Consider the following 17,119-nt stretch of genomic DNA (forward strand, 5'->3'; position numbering starts at 1 on the left):
CCGAGTTCAAAAAGGGTGTTGCCTGTGTTCTCCTCTAGGATTTTGATGGGATCTTGTCTCACATTTAGATCTTTCATCCATTTTGAGTTTATCTTTATGTATGGTGCAAGAGAGTGGTCTAGTTTCATTCTTCTGCATGTGGATGTCCAATTTTCCCAGCACCATTTATTGAAGAGACTGTCTTTCTTCCAATGGATAGTCTTTCCTCCTTTATCGAATATTAGTTGACCATAATTAAAATAAAAGGGAAACAAAACTATACGGGCCAAACACAGGTTACATCTGTGGGCCACAAACATCATTTTATGGTTTCTAGAATAATTGAGAGAATAAGGCTTTTGAAATGATATGAGAAAGGGATGCCTGGGTGGCTCAGCACTTGAGTGCCTGCCTTCAGCCCAGGGCGTGCGTGATCCTGGAGTCCCAGGATCGAGTCCCACATCGGGCTCCCTGCATGGAGCCTGCTTCTCTCTCTGCCTATGTCTCTGCCTCTCTCTGTGTGTGTGTGTCTCATGAATAAATAAATAAATAAATAAATAAATAAATAAGAAAAAGATATGAGGAACAGGACCCAGACTCCAGCTGGAGAGACTCACCTTAGCTTGAGGAGGGATATGGTCTCTATGGTAGCAGGTAGTAATAGGTAGTGAGGGAGCTGCTAACCTCTACCACAGTGAGCTGCCCTGTCACTCTCCAGTGGGGCTTATCCCAGGATATAACTGTGGAGAAACCTGGGAGTTGATTTCATCAGGGGTTGGGATTTGATCAGATAAATGGTATAAAGTGCTAAGGAGCAAGAATCTAGAACTGCTTGAGAGAGTGACTAAAATTATGAACCATGGATTCTAAACTAGTCTGGGGAGAATGATGAGGGCAGGATGAGGCCGAAGGCTGGAGAGAAAGTAGAGATCTTAATTACCTAGACATCTTGATGGAGTGCAAGAAAGATTCCTGCTGAAGAAATTGGGGAGGCAAGCTTGAACAATAGGTGGCTGTGGTGGAGAGGGAGACATTAGGCTGTTTTAAAGAGAGACAGGATGACAACACTGAAGCTTAAGTGAAGATCAGTTGTGGTAAGAACCCACCAGATCTCTTTCCTGTTTCTCTCTCCTCTGTGTTTACTTTCTACTTCTAGGAGTATGCATCCGTAGTATTTCTTTTTTTAAAAAAAAATTTTACTCATTTATTTACAAGAGACACAGAGACAGAAGCAGAGACACAGGCAGAGGGAGAAGCAGGCTCTATGCAGGGAGCCCGATGTGGGACTCGATCCCAAGACCCCGGGATCATGCCCTGAGCCAAAGGCAGACACTTAACCACTGAGCCACCCAGGCATCCCGACTCTAGCTATTTCTGTACCTTCCCACAGGTGTGACCCAATAGCACTGTGCCTCAACTTCAACACAAATCTCTCACCCTCTGCTCCAGCACTTCTCTGACCTGCTATGCACTCACACATATACAAACCTAAACGGGAAAGAAAGTTAGTACCCCAAGGGGTAATCCTTGACCATGGAGACCAGGATCTGGTAGATAAATGCTCCCTCTGGTCTCCTTCAGGATGGACAATTCTGAAGTATATTCTTCTTGGCTTTGCAAAGGGTCCTAGCAGGACTGAGCCCTGGATGCCCATAACATAACAGTTATTTCTTTTTAAAGCTTTTGTTTATTTATTCATGAGAGACACACAGAGAGAGGCAGAGACATAGGCAGAGGAATAAGCAGGCTCCATACAGGGAGCCCAATGTGGGACTCGATCCCAGGACTCCGGGATCACGCCCTGAGCTGAAGGCAGATGCTCAACCACTGATCTATCCAGGCGTCCCAACAGTGACCAGTTTGATAACACATTTTTTTATGTGCTAACATAGAACACGGAATTTACCATTTTAACAATTTACCTTTTTAACAATCCACAATTTTTAACAATTTAACATTTTAACTACTAGATCCAGAAGCATCTAGTACATTCCATTATGAATCATCTCCACTATCTAGTTCCAGAACACTCTTATCACCCTACAAAGAGAAACTCTATACCTACTAAGCCATCACTCTGTAATTCTTCCTACCCCATATCCTGCCAACCACACTCTCTATGAAGCTGCCTATTCTGGATATTTCATGTAAATAAAATCACATAATATGTACTTTTTCCCAGCTGGATTTTTTTACTTAGCATATGTTTTTGAGATTCATCCATCCATTGATCCAGCATGGATCAATACTTCCTTTTATGGCTGAATAATATTCCGTTTATGGACATACCACATTTTGTTTATCACTCCATCAGTTGATGGACATTTAGGTTGTTTCTGCCTTTTGACCATTGTGAATAGTGCTGCTATAAATGATAACCTATTTTTATGTTGGCTTTTCTTCCTTCCTGGTCATTGTGGGAGATAGAATGGTGTGGGAAGAATTTGGAAGCTGTGAGACCACTGCAATAGTCCAGGGGGAAAGGGGCACCTTGGACATCTGGACTAAGACAACAGGGACAGAAACAAGGGCTACATATGAGAGACAGAATTAGAACCTACTGGATTTGATGACAGAGTGAGAGAGACAGGACTCTGGTTGAAAGGGGAGGGAAATGAGGATGATACCACAATTTTAATTTGAAAACAATATTTTAAATTGCTGTCCTTTTTAGAGCACAAACATTTGATAATTTTGATAGCTAGCATATAAATAATTACTATGTCACTAAATCCCATATAGTCCAGCCACCTGTGGGGACAAGTATTACTGGCCTAAAAGCAGGGCCACTCTTAGAGCCTACAGAGCCTCTGGGCAAATATTTTTTGCAGGGCCCCTGTCTAAAAAATTAGAATCACCCAAAGTCAGCATGTCAACACCATTCTGGCTGCTTAGTCTTGCAGGATCCCTCAAGGAAATATCACATTGACCAATTGGAGTAATCTATTCATGAGGCCGCCTTCCAGGGACCTGATCCTGGCCACAGTAACCTTGGACAACCCCACAGATGTGAGTCCTAGAGCTCCTCAGGACATATGATTAAACCCATGTTGGGGAGGGAAGAGTATGGATAGTCTGAGTGCCCCAAAGAGGTGAAAACAGAATTTGGTGCCCATAGTGGACCAAGTCCAAGCTGGACAGCACTGCCAGCAACCACCAGAGAGGGATTTAGAAAACTTTGAGGGAGGCACCCCAAAGTGCAGGGCCTCACTTGCCCAGGTATGAGAGTGGTAGAACTCAAAATGATCTGGGATTAATATGAACTTCAGGAAGCAGAATAGGAGGTGGAAACCAACATTTGTTTTGAATGTGTCCTACTTGACAAGCACCATGCAAAATACTTGCTTCATTTGATCTTTATAAGCGCTTTGTGAGATAAGTAATATCAAACTCATTTTACAGAAGAAAAAACTGTGTCCCAAAGAGATTATGTGACTTCCCTTAAGTTATCCAGTGGTGAATCCAGGTTCTAAACTGTGTTCCCATTCTATACCCCATGTGACTGTGCAGAAAGGGTCTTGCCTTTTCCACTCCTTCTAAAAAAGCATGTACTATTTCTCTACAAAGAGTATGTCACTCTGATCTTTTCTTTAGTTGCTGGACATTCTCTAGTTGACTGAGTACATTCCACACTGAGTTTCTGTGAGTGGATTTTAGCCATGGCCAGAAGCCCACTCTGATCTTTTGACAAAGGGATAAGGAACACCCTTCCTTGGTTTGCATCCAATAATTCTATGGCTCCTAAACCCCTGTTGCAGGACCTAGGACTTCACCTGTGCCTGATGATCCCCCACCTGTTCTGGAAAGGTTCAACTCACATGTGGAATGAACTCAAGCAATTCCCTGAAAAACAATTTAAACCAGAGGAAGAGTCATCAGGCTAGATACTAGAAGGTTTATTCAGAACCTGACAGGAAATCAGGTTAAGATATTCTGCATCAGTCTGTGGTGATGTGTATGATTATTCTAGTTTGGATTGTCATTGGCTGGGACAGACTTTAGGCAAAAATCATTAAGACAAGGTGTGGCTGTTCTCTAGCTTTGGCTGACAAAATCCTGCACCTAGGCAAGGGGCCAGGCTGGAATTTAAGGATGGAGACGTGGCTTAGCTGTTGTTTCAACACTTTCACCAGAAGCCCTGAATGAGAGATGACTTCATCTCTTGGGAAGTGTTGGTTTGGGTCAGATAAGAGATTCTCTTCTTTATAGGCATCTTGGTCTCCTTCTCTTGAGCCTCATCTTTTTTCCTAGCCCATTATTTATGACCTCGTACACAATTACAAATGAATCAATAAAATGGAGTTCCTATGAAGGCAGAAACTCAGGATTTACATTAGAGGGAGGAAAATAGGAGGCCCTATTGCTTGTAAACATAGCATCCTAAAAGAGAACAATTGGACAGTTTTGAAGAATGAGACAATGTGTACTGTGATTTGAGCAAAACCTCAGGACTAGAGCAGATGAGACATTGAATGTAAACATTAATCAAAGTTCCAAGATTCAAAACAACAGCTGTTTCCATTAGCCCTGGACCAGGGAGTTACAGTCCTCTGAAAATGACACTTTTATCTCAAGAAGGGGTAAGGAAGATGCCTCCCAGAGGGGTCTAATGTCAGGATAGACATCATTTCTCCCCTGGGGCTAGTTATCCCAGGATCTGAAAGTCAATGTCCACTCTCAACTTTTGACCTACAGCAAATAAGGTTATAGATATGAAACCAAGAGCTAAAAGGAGTCTGGTTTCTACAGAACTTGATGGAACGGTAGCAACATTTCTAAATGAGAGAATGACTTCCAGGTTAACTCACCCCCTAGCACTAGTACCAAAACTTGGCCGTCCAAGTTACAATATAGGGACAGGGCACTTGGGGTGGCTAACTTTATTTCATCAGCCCCAGGAAATACCATACCTTTCCATCATAGTTTCATGCTTGCTTGGTTGATCTGGACCAAAGGACAATGGTTTCCCTTGATGGCTTGTGTTCAGCTGCTGCAACAGAAACTAATGCCTGGGTTATTTGACTTCATCATGGCATGAAATCATGGGCCTATAAAAGGAGAAGAGACAGTGAAGGGTTATGTAAGATTTAGGTCTCCAAGTCAGAAATGGGTTTCAGGTTGCTGGGCTGACAATGCAGAGAAGGGAGTTTTGGCATTCCAGAGGCAGGGCTGATGCTGCCTGTATGGCCAGTCCAACCAGCAGCACATTCTCAGAGGTACTTCCCTTGGTGCCAACTTGACTATTCCAGTTTGGGTCTGTAAAATGTCAAAGGCATTTTGTCATGGTGGTTGTTCTTACAAGGCAGATTAGTACAGTAGTGTGAGATTCAGTTCAAGCCTTGGAATTACCTTGAGACTGGATTACTATAGAATTCTCAAACCTGAGTTTGAATTTTTTCCCTATGATTAGCCTGTGTCCATGAATAAATTACATTCCTTCCCTAAGCCTCAGTTTCCTCATCTTCAAAGGGCACACAATAATAGTACCTCTTTACAGGGTTGTGAGGATTATAGGAGATAATTCTTGACAGCTCTTAGCTCACTTAGCAGAGAGTCAGAACTCAATAAACAGAAGCAATTATGACTATTTAAAAAGCATATGTCTGCTCAAGTAGGGCCTTTCTCTTTTCTTGCCTTCCTTATTTTTGCTGAAGGAGCCCCTGGCCAGGTCTACAGAGATTGACCAGTTTGTAATGTATTTCACTGCCCAATAGTCCATGTCATTCCATTTCTGGATAGTTTGGCCACTGTCCTAATGTAGTTACCTATGGTAATTACCTCAGCAATTGACTCAGGCTTTTTGGTAATGAAGAAGACAGGACTATGGGTTGTTGACATAGTAAATAAGGAAGGGTGAAGGTGTTTGTTGAGTAACCACAAGGCTGGGTCCAGCATCTGGAAATAGCTGAGCCTTGCAAGGAGCTTAAGTTACCACCAAAGTTTTCTGCTGAATACAGAACAATGATAACTTATGTTCTCTAGATTTTTCATTTTACCTGTCACTTGACTGAGTGGATGTCCTTAATGTCAGGAAGAAGAAATATGTTACTTGTTAAAAAATTATTTATCTTAGTGTAAATCCAACAGAGAGGATCAAATTAACAAAAATAATGTGTGTCCTTAAATTTGAAGATTGGCTTTACTACCTCCTCCCCTTAACTAACAAATTTATAGATTGGGCCTACAAATGGGTTCACTTGTGACCCATTAAATCCCATCTTAGCTCTGGGGAAATTGATCTGTGTATGCCATATTGACATACTCAACACATCTCAAACTAAATTTATTTCCCCCTAGTGAAAGGGAATATAAGAGAAGGGAGAAGAAATGTGTGGGAAATACCAGAAAGGGAGACAGAACATAAAGACTCCTAACTCTGGGAAACGAACTAGGGGTGATGGAAGGGGAGGAGGCTGGGGGGTGGGGGTGAATGGGTGACGGGCACTGAGGGGGGCACTTGACGGGATGAGCACTGGGTGTTATTCTGTATGTTGGTAAATTGAACACCAATAAAAAATAAATTTATTATTTAAAATAAATAAATAAATAAATTTATTTCCCCCTTTAAACTTCCTCTCCTTCTCAACTACACATTTCAATAGTGTTATCATTTTAATCTCCAAACCTAGAGTTCTTGGTGGGATCTCTGACTCTTCCACCACCTTTTCCTGTCATCAGGAGCCATCTGGTCATTTTGCTACATGGTCAAGCAGACTGGTTAAGATTCTGGGCTCCATCATTAGAACTTCCTAGGCTCCACCATTAGACCCATCCTGCTGTGATGCCTGGCTTTACTACATTTAGCTGGGGGCATGAGGCCTGTTAATCTCTCAGTGCTTCCATTTTCTCATCCTTATAATAGGAAAAATAATAGCTAATTCTTCATAGAGTTGCTGTAATACTCAAGATTATGTTCAGCACAGTGCCAATACATTCTAAGTACTTATTCTGCTACTAATTCTATTATTATTACAAATAATCCAGGATGTGTTCCTTCCTCTCTATTAAGGTCTTATCATTTTGGCCTGGGTTACAGCTATCAATGTCTTATTTTATTCTACTTCCAGATTTCCCTTACCTCACTTTGTCCTGTAGGGCTCTGCCAGACTTGTCTTCTTTAAATGCCATATAGCTCTCCAGCTCAAAATCTACTTCCTAATGCCAATACCTGTGACTTTCAATCCACACTTCTCTGGAAGGTCTCCAAGATCCTCAAGAATTCACCCTGCTTAGTGTCTGTCCAGGTGTAGTGTAGTAACTGGGGGCACAGACTCTGGGGCTCTACCATTGCCTAACTATGTAACCTTGACTATGTGTCTTTAGTTATTTCAAAGTGTAAACTCCCTGTTCAAGATACTTCTTCACTCTCAAGATCTCTCCCTTCCTGCTTTCTTTCCCAGATGGCTTCTGAATGTAAGGAGAACTTACATATCTTCACAGGGGCAGGGGCACAGACCTTTGGCTCTCCTCTGATTTTGGAAATCCTGTGTATGGTCCTGCTGTGTCCAATGTTGGTCTGCTAAGGTTCAGATGGTCCCACATTGCTCTCCAAATCTCATGCTGGGCCCCTCCTTTCCTCCACTGAAATTCATGGTCCTTCCCCTGCAGCTTCCCTTAGTGTAACCCCAGGCCTCTGCCAGTCTCTGGATATTTCAGTACTTTTGTATTTATAAAGGAGCTTCTGCTTCCATTAAATACCACACACCAGCTGTAGCTGTAGGAAATGGTGGTACTATTTCAGACTCTCATAGTCCTTAGCAATTTCTAAACTACCTATGGCCCCATATTGTTCTGGTGCCATGTTGAATATAGAGTTCCCTGAGGGGTTTATATTGTTCCCAGGCTTTGCCCTAAGAACTGAGAAGAAAGTTCCTGCATTGGGAGTTGCCTAAGTCCTTCTAGATGATTCTAACATCCTTTACTCCCCCTCTCTTCTTTTTTGACCAAGATAACTCATACTTCAAGTCTTGCCATAGTCTCTCCTTCTTTTGTCTCCCTTCCAGGACCAAAAGACTTTCAGCTCCCTTTCCATCTGGAAGGTCCTTCTCTTATGTCTTATCTTCTTACTTTCTACTTCAGCCTCATGGTCTAGTGTTTTGTTTTTTTTTCTCATGGTCTAGTATTAAAGGCTAAATGACCTAAGGAAGCAAATAGGAATCATCAAGCAGGGATAATATATTGGAAAGCATTCCAAAGGCATGCTCTCAACAGTACCTGAAAGGGCTTGCTTCTTGCCTCAGTTCATCCATCCTTTCCATGCAAGGCACTTATTTCACTTTATCCTTGGGGCATTCTTTCACTACTCCTTCCCACTCCAGTCAAAACCCATTTTTTTAAAGAATATCTATGTAGCTGCAAAATCTCTCTCAAACTCTATCTGATTTCTCTAAGACATTCTGTTTCTGAGTGTTACATTGTCCATACTGATTGTTCTCCAATTGTTTCATGTGCATTAATTTTTTTCAGTTGTAAGCTTCTTGGGGGAGAAGAGACCATATGTCACCCCATAAGATCTAGCACAATATTAAAAGTCATTAAATATTAGACTGGTTAATCACTGGGGACAAACTACTCAGGGGAGGTCATAGACTACCCCTCTCCACTTTTGTCATGTCCTGAGCTAACATTTATTGAGTCCTTAGTGTATGCCTCACCCTGTGCTAAAATGCTCTATTTACATTGTCTTATAAAATTCTTTTATCAACTTATGATGTGAGTACCATTATTATACCCATTTTGTAGATATGAGAACTGAGGTTTTAAAAATAAGCAATTATCTAAGGTCACATGATAGTAAGGAGCAATATCAGAATTCAAACCATCTGTCTGATTCCAATCCCACAAGCTTGAACCATACCACTGCTATTGGTTAGTTGTCCAGCATGAACTTTTGTCACAGTTCTGTCTAGTTACTTCTTCAGGATGATTGAATTCATGTTGCCAATGACCATACATTTGTTGTCCTCCTCAGGTTTGTATTTTACTTCTCTTCTTTAGTTCTTCACTTGCATGCCATTTTTTCCTTGGGTCTTCCCAGATCTGATTTTTCAGATAGTATTTCTTCTCTTGTAAAAAATAAATAAATAAATAAAAATGGGGGCAGCCCCGGTGGCCCAGCGGTTTGGTGCCACCTTCCGACCGGGGTGTGATCCTGGAGACCCGGGATCGAGTCCCGCATCGGGCTTCCTGCGTGGAGCCTGCTTCTCCCTCTGCCTGTGTCTCTGCCTCTCTCTCTCTGTCATGAATAAATAAATAAAACAAATACAAATCTTTAAAAAATGGTATGAATAATACCACAATGGGACATTTGGCTGACTCAGTTGGTGGAACATGTGACTTGATCTCAGGATCCTGAGTTCAAGTCCCACAGTGGGCATGGAGCTTATTTAAAAAAAAAAAAAAAAGGGAAAAATGGCAGCCCAGGTAGCTCAGCAGTTTAGCGCCGCCTTTAGCCCAGGGCATGATCCTGGAGACCCGGGATGGAGTCCTACGTCAGGCTCCTTGCATGGAGCCTGCTTCTGCCTCTGCCTATGTCTCTGCCTCTCTCTTTCTGTGTGTCTCTCATTAATAAATAAATAAAATCTTAAAAAAAATAAAATCATAAAAAGGGAAAAATAATCTATCTTTTAGTTTCATAATCTTAGTAAATTTAGGGATTTGACATTCGTATCAGATGTAGGCAAGAGAAGGCAATCACTTATCAAAGAGGAATTCATCAGCTGCGAAATTGTCATGTAGACACCAGCTGAACAAGGCATGCTCAAGAACTATCGACAACTTGATTTTATTCCCCTGAGATTAACTTTCTTTGTGGTGGTATGAGGAATTTTTATCCAGAACTTGTGAGAAAGCAAACAGTGCAACCCCAGCATGGTTGGCAAGTCTTAGAAAATGTTTAAATATAGCAGATTTTGCTTTTAAAAATATTTCTATAATGAGCATATATGTCATATATAAATGACAATAGGTATTTTTAAATGAACTGTTGGGTAACACAGCAGGATATAGAAACCATGCGTTGTACTGTATTCTAGCTGAATCAATGCTAGTACGAGTCTAGGTGGCTAGCTCAAACCAAAGGTGGCCATAGGTGAGTCTTAACCCAAGTTGAAAAATTCAAAGTATATTGGGCTAGAGGGTCAGTTGCAGGTTCAAGTCACTACCGAGTGGATCTTCTTAATAGTTAAAATGTGATTAAAATACTGATCTTCTACAAGATAATACAAAAAATTCACTATCTCTGTGATTACTTATCTTTGTTACTACCCATCAGGTATGAGTGGGAGATGGAAAAAGCAGGTTCCTTAAAACAGATGTGTATAATCAGAGCTGTGTATAATCTAGATGATTCTTCCTTTCTTCTTTTAAGATTTTATTTATTTATTCATGAGAGACACACAGAGAGAGCCACAGACACAGGCAGAGGGAGAAGCAGGCTCCATGCAGGGAGCCCAACGTGGGACCTGATACCTGGTCTCCAGGATCACGCCCTGGGCTGAAGACGGTGCTAAACCGCTGAGCCACCCAGACTGCCTTGGATGATTCTTTCTTAATGACCAAGGGCACAGGCTTGCATGACAGGAGCTTGTGGGTTTTCTTGGTATCATCGTATTATTCTTCACTGATGTTTCTCTATTTTTCCCTAGGAAGCCAGTGGCACAAGATTTATTATATAGAAGGGGTATGAGAAAGGACTGGCTCCAAGAAGTTAAACACTCACAATGAGAGATCCTTGTTCAGTTTCAATATTTATAGTTTCAGGTGCTGAGAATACAACAATGAATAGGATACTATCCCTGCTCACAAGGAGCTAAATCTGCAGTGAAAAGATAGATTAGAAAACAGATTATAACACAATATGGTAAGTGCAATATGGAGGATATTTACAAGGTGCTATTGCAATACAGAAGAGTAATCCATCTGAAAGGGCAGGGGTATTGAAATCATGGAATGTTTTTCAAAGATAAACTTTGAGGGGTGCATGGGTGGTGCATTTGTTTGAACATCCTACTCCTGATTTTGGCTCAAGTCATGATCTCAGGGTTATAGGATCAAGCCCCAGGTTGGGCTCCTCGCTTAGCAGCAGAGTCTGCTTGAGAGTCCCTCTCCCTCTGTTCCTGCCCCACCCACCTGTGCTCTCTCTCAAACAAATAAATTTTTTTTAAAGATAAACTTTGAAAGTCAAGTAGGACTTGTATATACAAGGTTGAGATGGTGTAAGAGTAAGGTAAGGAAAGCAGTATCAAGAGTCCCACAGGGAGAACACTGGAAATAAAGGAATGGAGGTACCTGGGGACCGAGGTGTAATTCCATTTAACTGGGATAGGAGGAGGAGGCATAGCAGGGGATGAGGCTTGTCAACAGAGGGAATGTCAGATTCTGGATTTTTTGAAAAAGCTACTAATGGAGATTACACAGTATGCATAGTAAATATTAATAGGGAAAGCCATTAAAATAAGAAAAAAAAAATCCAAGACAGTGGATCTGAATGAAAGTAGCTCTGAGAAGTGCTCTGGGAGCCAGGAGCAGCCAGATGTGGGCCCCTCTTATTCTTCAAGCTACAGTTTGTGTTTCCAATTCAGCCATTTTTATTTACCAGTCCTATTCCTATGTTTGGTCTGGTTATTTACAGAAAGCAAAGGAAAAAGTGAGTGAATGTAGAGGTTGGGAAGAGAGGTTATAAAATAGATATTTTAGTAAGTGACTCTCCGTTTGGATGTCTGAGATCACAAGGTTAACATATCCAACCTGAACTCCTGACCTAACCTCCTCCCACCTCCACAAATTTGCAGCACCTGCTCGTGATGGCAACTCCAACTTTCCAGTTCCTTAGGACTAAGGTCTTGGAGCTCACCCTTACTCTTCCCTTTTCATTATATTCCATACCCAATCCATTAGGTAACTTTGTTGGCTCAAATATACCCCAATCCCACCATTTTTCACCATTGCAGCTGAATCCACATCATCTTTCACCTTTACTACTGCACAGCCTTCCAGCAGGTCTCCCTGCTTTTACTCTTGGCCTCCTACAATCTATTCCTCTTACCATGTCCAAAGGGATCCTTTAAAAATGTGTGTGAAATGGGGGCCCCTGAGTGTCTCGGTTGGGTGTCTGACTCTTGATTTTGGCTCAGGTCATGATCTCAGGGTCTTCAGATTGAGCCTCATGTTGGGCTCCATGCTTGGCAGTGAGTCTGCTTGAGATTCTCTCCCTCTGCATCTCCCTTCCCCTCTGCCCCTCCCCCCATACATATGTTCTAATCTCTCAAATAAATAAATCTTTAAAAAATATGAGTCAAATAGTTATCATCCAAAACCTTACACAACTCCCTTTTTTACCCATATCAAAGCTAAAGTTCTTACAATGAATTTCTTTGGGAGTTTTGCTCTGGCTAGTTCCTCTGCCTGAAATACTTTCCCTAATAATCTTCTTAGCTAACTCTATTACCATTTCAAATTTCATGGCTCCATGAGAGTGACTCTGTCCACCCTTTTTAGTTATTGTAACCTGTTACCCCTGTCCCCATGCACCCCTGATCTTCCTTATCCTACTATAATTTTTTCCCACAGTACTTATCACTTCTAATATAATATGTAATGTATTTATTATCTTTGTTGTTTAGTTTCTTGTCTCCCTTTGCTAGGCTACAAATTCTGCAAGGGATTATTTGGTTCACTGATCCTGCTTAGAATACTAAATATTGAATGGATGAATGAATGAATGAGTTGTTATGGTCAATTGAAAGCTCCACTTTACATTATCCAAATTTCCCATTGTTAACCTATCTCAGAAACTAGTACTGAGAAACAGAGGAATGAGTCACATGCATCTTAATTCTAGGGACTGAATGAAAAATGGAAAAAAAAGTTTTCCTATAACCTCACCCTGAGAAAAAAAGAATAATATATTTTCTTATCGTCCTGAAGTTCTAAATGAATAGAGTTATCAGATTAAAAACAAACAAAAGATTAAAAAAAAAACAACTTTGTTTAAAAGTATATGTCCTTTCAGGCCTTTCCTGAACCTAAGATTATAAACATATTCTTTTATACTTGTTCTCATGCTCATATTTAGTTCGGCTCTGTTTTTCAATTTAGTCTTAATCCATCTGGAATTTATGCCTTCGATTTGTGAGAAGTAGGAAGCTGATAACACTTTTCACAAATTATTAGCCAACTAGTCCCAAATCATACATATACTTAAGAGTCCAGCTGTTCATCACTGGTCTCAATGTCACTTTACTATGCAATCTATTCTTGAATTCCTTGTGCCTTCAATCTATTTGTTTATTCTGGCATCAATGTCAAATCAATTACTATGACTTTACAATATATTTTTATTTTCTGAGGATACTTACTGATCTTAACATTACAATTCACTATGTATTACTAATTTTAGCCTGAATCAAACATATATCTATTCATCATGTGACATAATTGAACATTTACTATGTGTTGTGCCCTGGAGATAAAAATTCTTGGTTGGGGGTATCTGGATGGATCAGTCAGTTAGGCATGCTGGGTGTGGAATTTGCTTAAGATTCTCTCTCTCCCTCTCTTGCCCCTCTGACACCCCCCTTCTCCCCTTCTCTCCCTCTCAAAAAAAAATTGTTAGTTGGACTCAGTTGTCCAAATTTAAATTCAGTGGACTGAGGTCTAGACTGCTTTTTCAGTTGAGTTTTTTGGGGGAAGGCAGGGTGACGGCAAAGTTGGTTTCTTCCTCTTAAGTACTGCTTAAGTTGATATATCCATACATAAGAAAGATCTGCTTTGCTAACTTTTTCTGATATATGAATCAGATGTTCAGAGGCTCTAATGAAAAGCCTAAAAATGTGGACAAAGACTAGGGAATGAGAAAAAACAGAATGTAGTGTATATTCTAAATTTACAATTTATTTTCTAGCTTTAGACTGCCATTTAGATGGCAAAAGACTTTTCAAACAAATATTAGGGTAGTTTTTCCTCTCCCTACATTAAACTTTGAGTTGCACACCAAATCATGCCCAGTGAAGCATCACCACATCCTAGCAAGATGCTGTGTGTATGTGCTCATGAGCACATTTAATTGCATGTTCCTACATCCACAGATTAGCCTTTTGGCAAAGTAAGCTCACTTCATTTGCAAAGGATATGGGGTAACCATAATCCATTGTTGAGCAAAAGGGCATGAAGATCAGCTGGAAATTGCTACCAGGGAGAAGGTTTGGGTGTAATCTATAAAGCTAGGAGTCTACCAGGAAGTCTACCACTTTTACCCAGGTTAAAACTATTGAATTTTAAAAACTCTTAGACAGGAGGTCTTTAAAACCTTAGTATTCCCACACACACTAATTAAATGAATTTTGACATCCATTTGTGAATGGTATGCACCACAGTAATATTCAGATATAATTTATTTGAGTGTCAGATTGGACCTCCATCCAACAAGTATTTATTAAGGATCTACTGTGTTGGGGAAAGCAAAGTGAACTAGACAGACCCAATTTCTTCCCAGTCAAGGAACTCTGCCCCTTCCCAACCAAGTGCCTTAAGTCATTGACCAAGAAAGATAAGTGAACAGTATTTAAACTATGGAATGACAGAAATCTTTTGTTTAACTACATAATTATTAACATCCAAGGAAATCTCGATCTCCTCTGAGGGTGATTGTAAGTTCCATAATTTCTGCTCTACATATTTTCCTTTTCTCTTTATTTTTTTTAAGATTTTATTTATTCATGAGAGACACAGAGGGGGAGGGGGGCAGAGATACAGGCAGAGGGAGAAGCAGGCTCCACGCAGGGAGCCCGATGCAGGACTCGATCCCGGGACTCCAGGAGATCACGCCCTGGGCCAAAGGCAGGCACTAAACTGCTAAGCCCTCCAGGGATCCCTCCTTTTCTCTTTAAACATCAAGTCCAAAAATGATTAGCCAGAACCCATGACCTTCCTTGCCAGCTTAATGCTATATTACATCTCCTTCATTACTGCAGTCAAAAAACTGAGTTTAGTTTTAATGTCACACTAGACATTATTGGATGGTCCCTATGATTAAGAACTCATCTTAGTGACTTGTTCTTCTCTTATTCACCAGATTCTCCAAAGAGCACAGGTTTATCTCCCACTACATTTGGGGCTGCCACATGAGAGTGTTTTCCAAAAGATGTCATGGGGGATGGGTCCCAGAGTAGGCATAGATTGCTCAAGGTTGGGTTTGGGACCACAAATGCATAGAGAATAAACCAAGACTTCAAGGCCTGAGATCATAGAAAGAGAAGATCAAACAATGCCTGGGCACTGGAACATACCCGTTACATGTCAATTTCTTAACATTACTAAGGAGAATTAAATTTGCAGAAAGATGAAAAATCGACAGTCAGTGGTAAAATCCAGAAAGCACACAAAGAAGTGACAGCACTGGCCTTTAAGAACATATCCTAGAAAAATTGTTCTTAGCTTTGTTTTTATATCCTCAATGGTATGATACACTGTTTTTGAGACCCTGACAGAATAGAGATTCAAAATAAGAAACTCTCCGGGGCAGCCCTGGTGGCTCAGCGGCTTAGTGCCGCCTTCAGCCCAGGGCATGATCCTGGAGACCTGGGATCAAGTCCCATGTCGGGCTCCCTGCATGGAGCCTGTTTCTCCCTCTGCCTGTGTCTCTGCCTCTCTCTCTCTCTGTGTCTCTCATGAATAAATAAATAATTAAAAAAAAAAAAAAGAAACTCTCCTTATTTCCTTAACTAGTTTTTCTGGTCTAAAAAGAAGTACAATCACCAAATGAGGAAAAAAGCCTCTCATTAACTTTCATAACCATAACAACTCTGTACTCGAATTTTAGAACAAAAATATGCAGAGTTGAGTTGGAGAGGTGAAAATCATTGTCCAACTTCAGTCCTCAATCCGTCCACATCTCTAATTACTGTTAAGAAACTGGAATCCAGCACTAGTCTATACTGAGTGTTGCTCCAGAGGCTCAGAGTAAATGTTGCTGACAAAACTTCTAAGTGTTCTAATGAGTAGAGCTTGAGAAGCAAAATAATTCCTTAACTGAGTATGATGCATGAATAGGGTTAAAGGTGGAGAGCATGCTTAATCCGGTAATCACTTACAGAAAATGTGGGTAATTTCTCTGGAGACAACAAGCCCAATTACTCATAATGCACCATACGGGGCAGTGCTCGAGAGAATAGGCACCACTGCACTACTAATTTAGGTCTGGCATACATCCACACTCTTTTGACAATCCTTGCTCCCCCACCTTTTCCCCCGCCAAAACTAATGAAATAATGTTTGATGGCACCATCAGGGAGGTAGCATAATGAAAGTTATAACCTGGGCTTTTAAGTCCTTTAGGTTAGAATTCTAGAACTACTACATAGCCAAAAACACTCATTTCATCAATGTTCTGCTTAGATGTGTTCCTGCAAGTTAGAGGTAGCCTGTAGTGAATTTACAAATAAGAAATACAGAGCAGTCTTTTCTCCTTCTGATCATATTCCTCCCAGTTACTTAATATCTGGCCCACCCATAGCCTTGCCAGATGCCTAGCTAGTAAGCCCTTTATTTCCCAGGGTTCATTCATGTCCATACCTGGTAATGTTCCAAGAAAGGGCTCTTATAGTCTCAGTAAGTTGCCTGTCTTCTTCTGGAAGCCTTCATCTAACAGAATCAACGTTGCCCTCTGCACTTAAGTTTGTATTTACTACTCAGTTTTTTCATATTAATAACCTTTCCCATTCACTTATATGCAAAGTTGTTAATAAAAATATTTAGGAAGAGAAGATTCTATGTCATCCTAAGTCCAGCAAGATGTCAACATTGATAGTACTTCTAAAACTTAAGTACATGTAGAATCTCAAGATATTAAGGTTTCAAGGATTGAAGACTAACAAGAAATATAAGTGGTACTTTGATATCACCAAAGTCACTACCTTTTGAGATGTGAATTTCACAAGGTAGACAATTCAAATGATGTATTAAGGCTCAAATTTCAAGGGTGAACTATACCCTTGAAATACTACATTGTACTACATTGTGTTTTCACATTGTATAAAATACTACATTGATTTCACAAAGCTCACCAGGGAAGATGACCCACTGCAAGGATAATTGAGAAGACTTTAATGAAGATACTTGAATTAAAAGTGAATAGGATTAA

This window comes from Canis lupus, chromosome 30 (genome assembly GCF_003254725.2).
Source record: "Canis lupus dingo isolate Sandy chromosome 30, ASM325472v2, whole genome shotgun sequence".
NCBI lineage: Eukaryota > Metazoa > Chordata > Mammalia > Carnivora > Canidae > Canis > Canis lupus.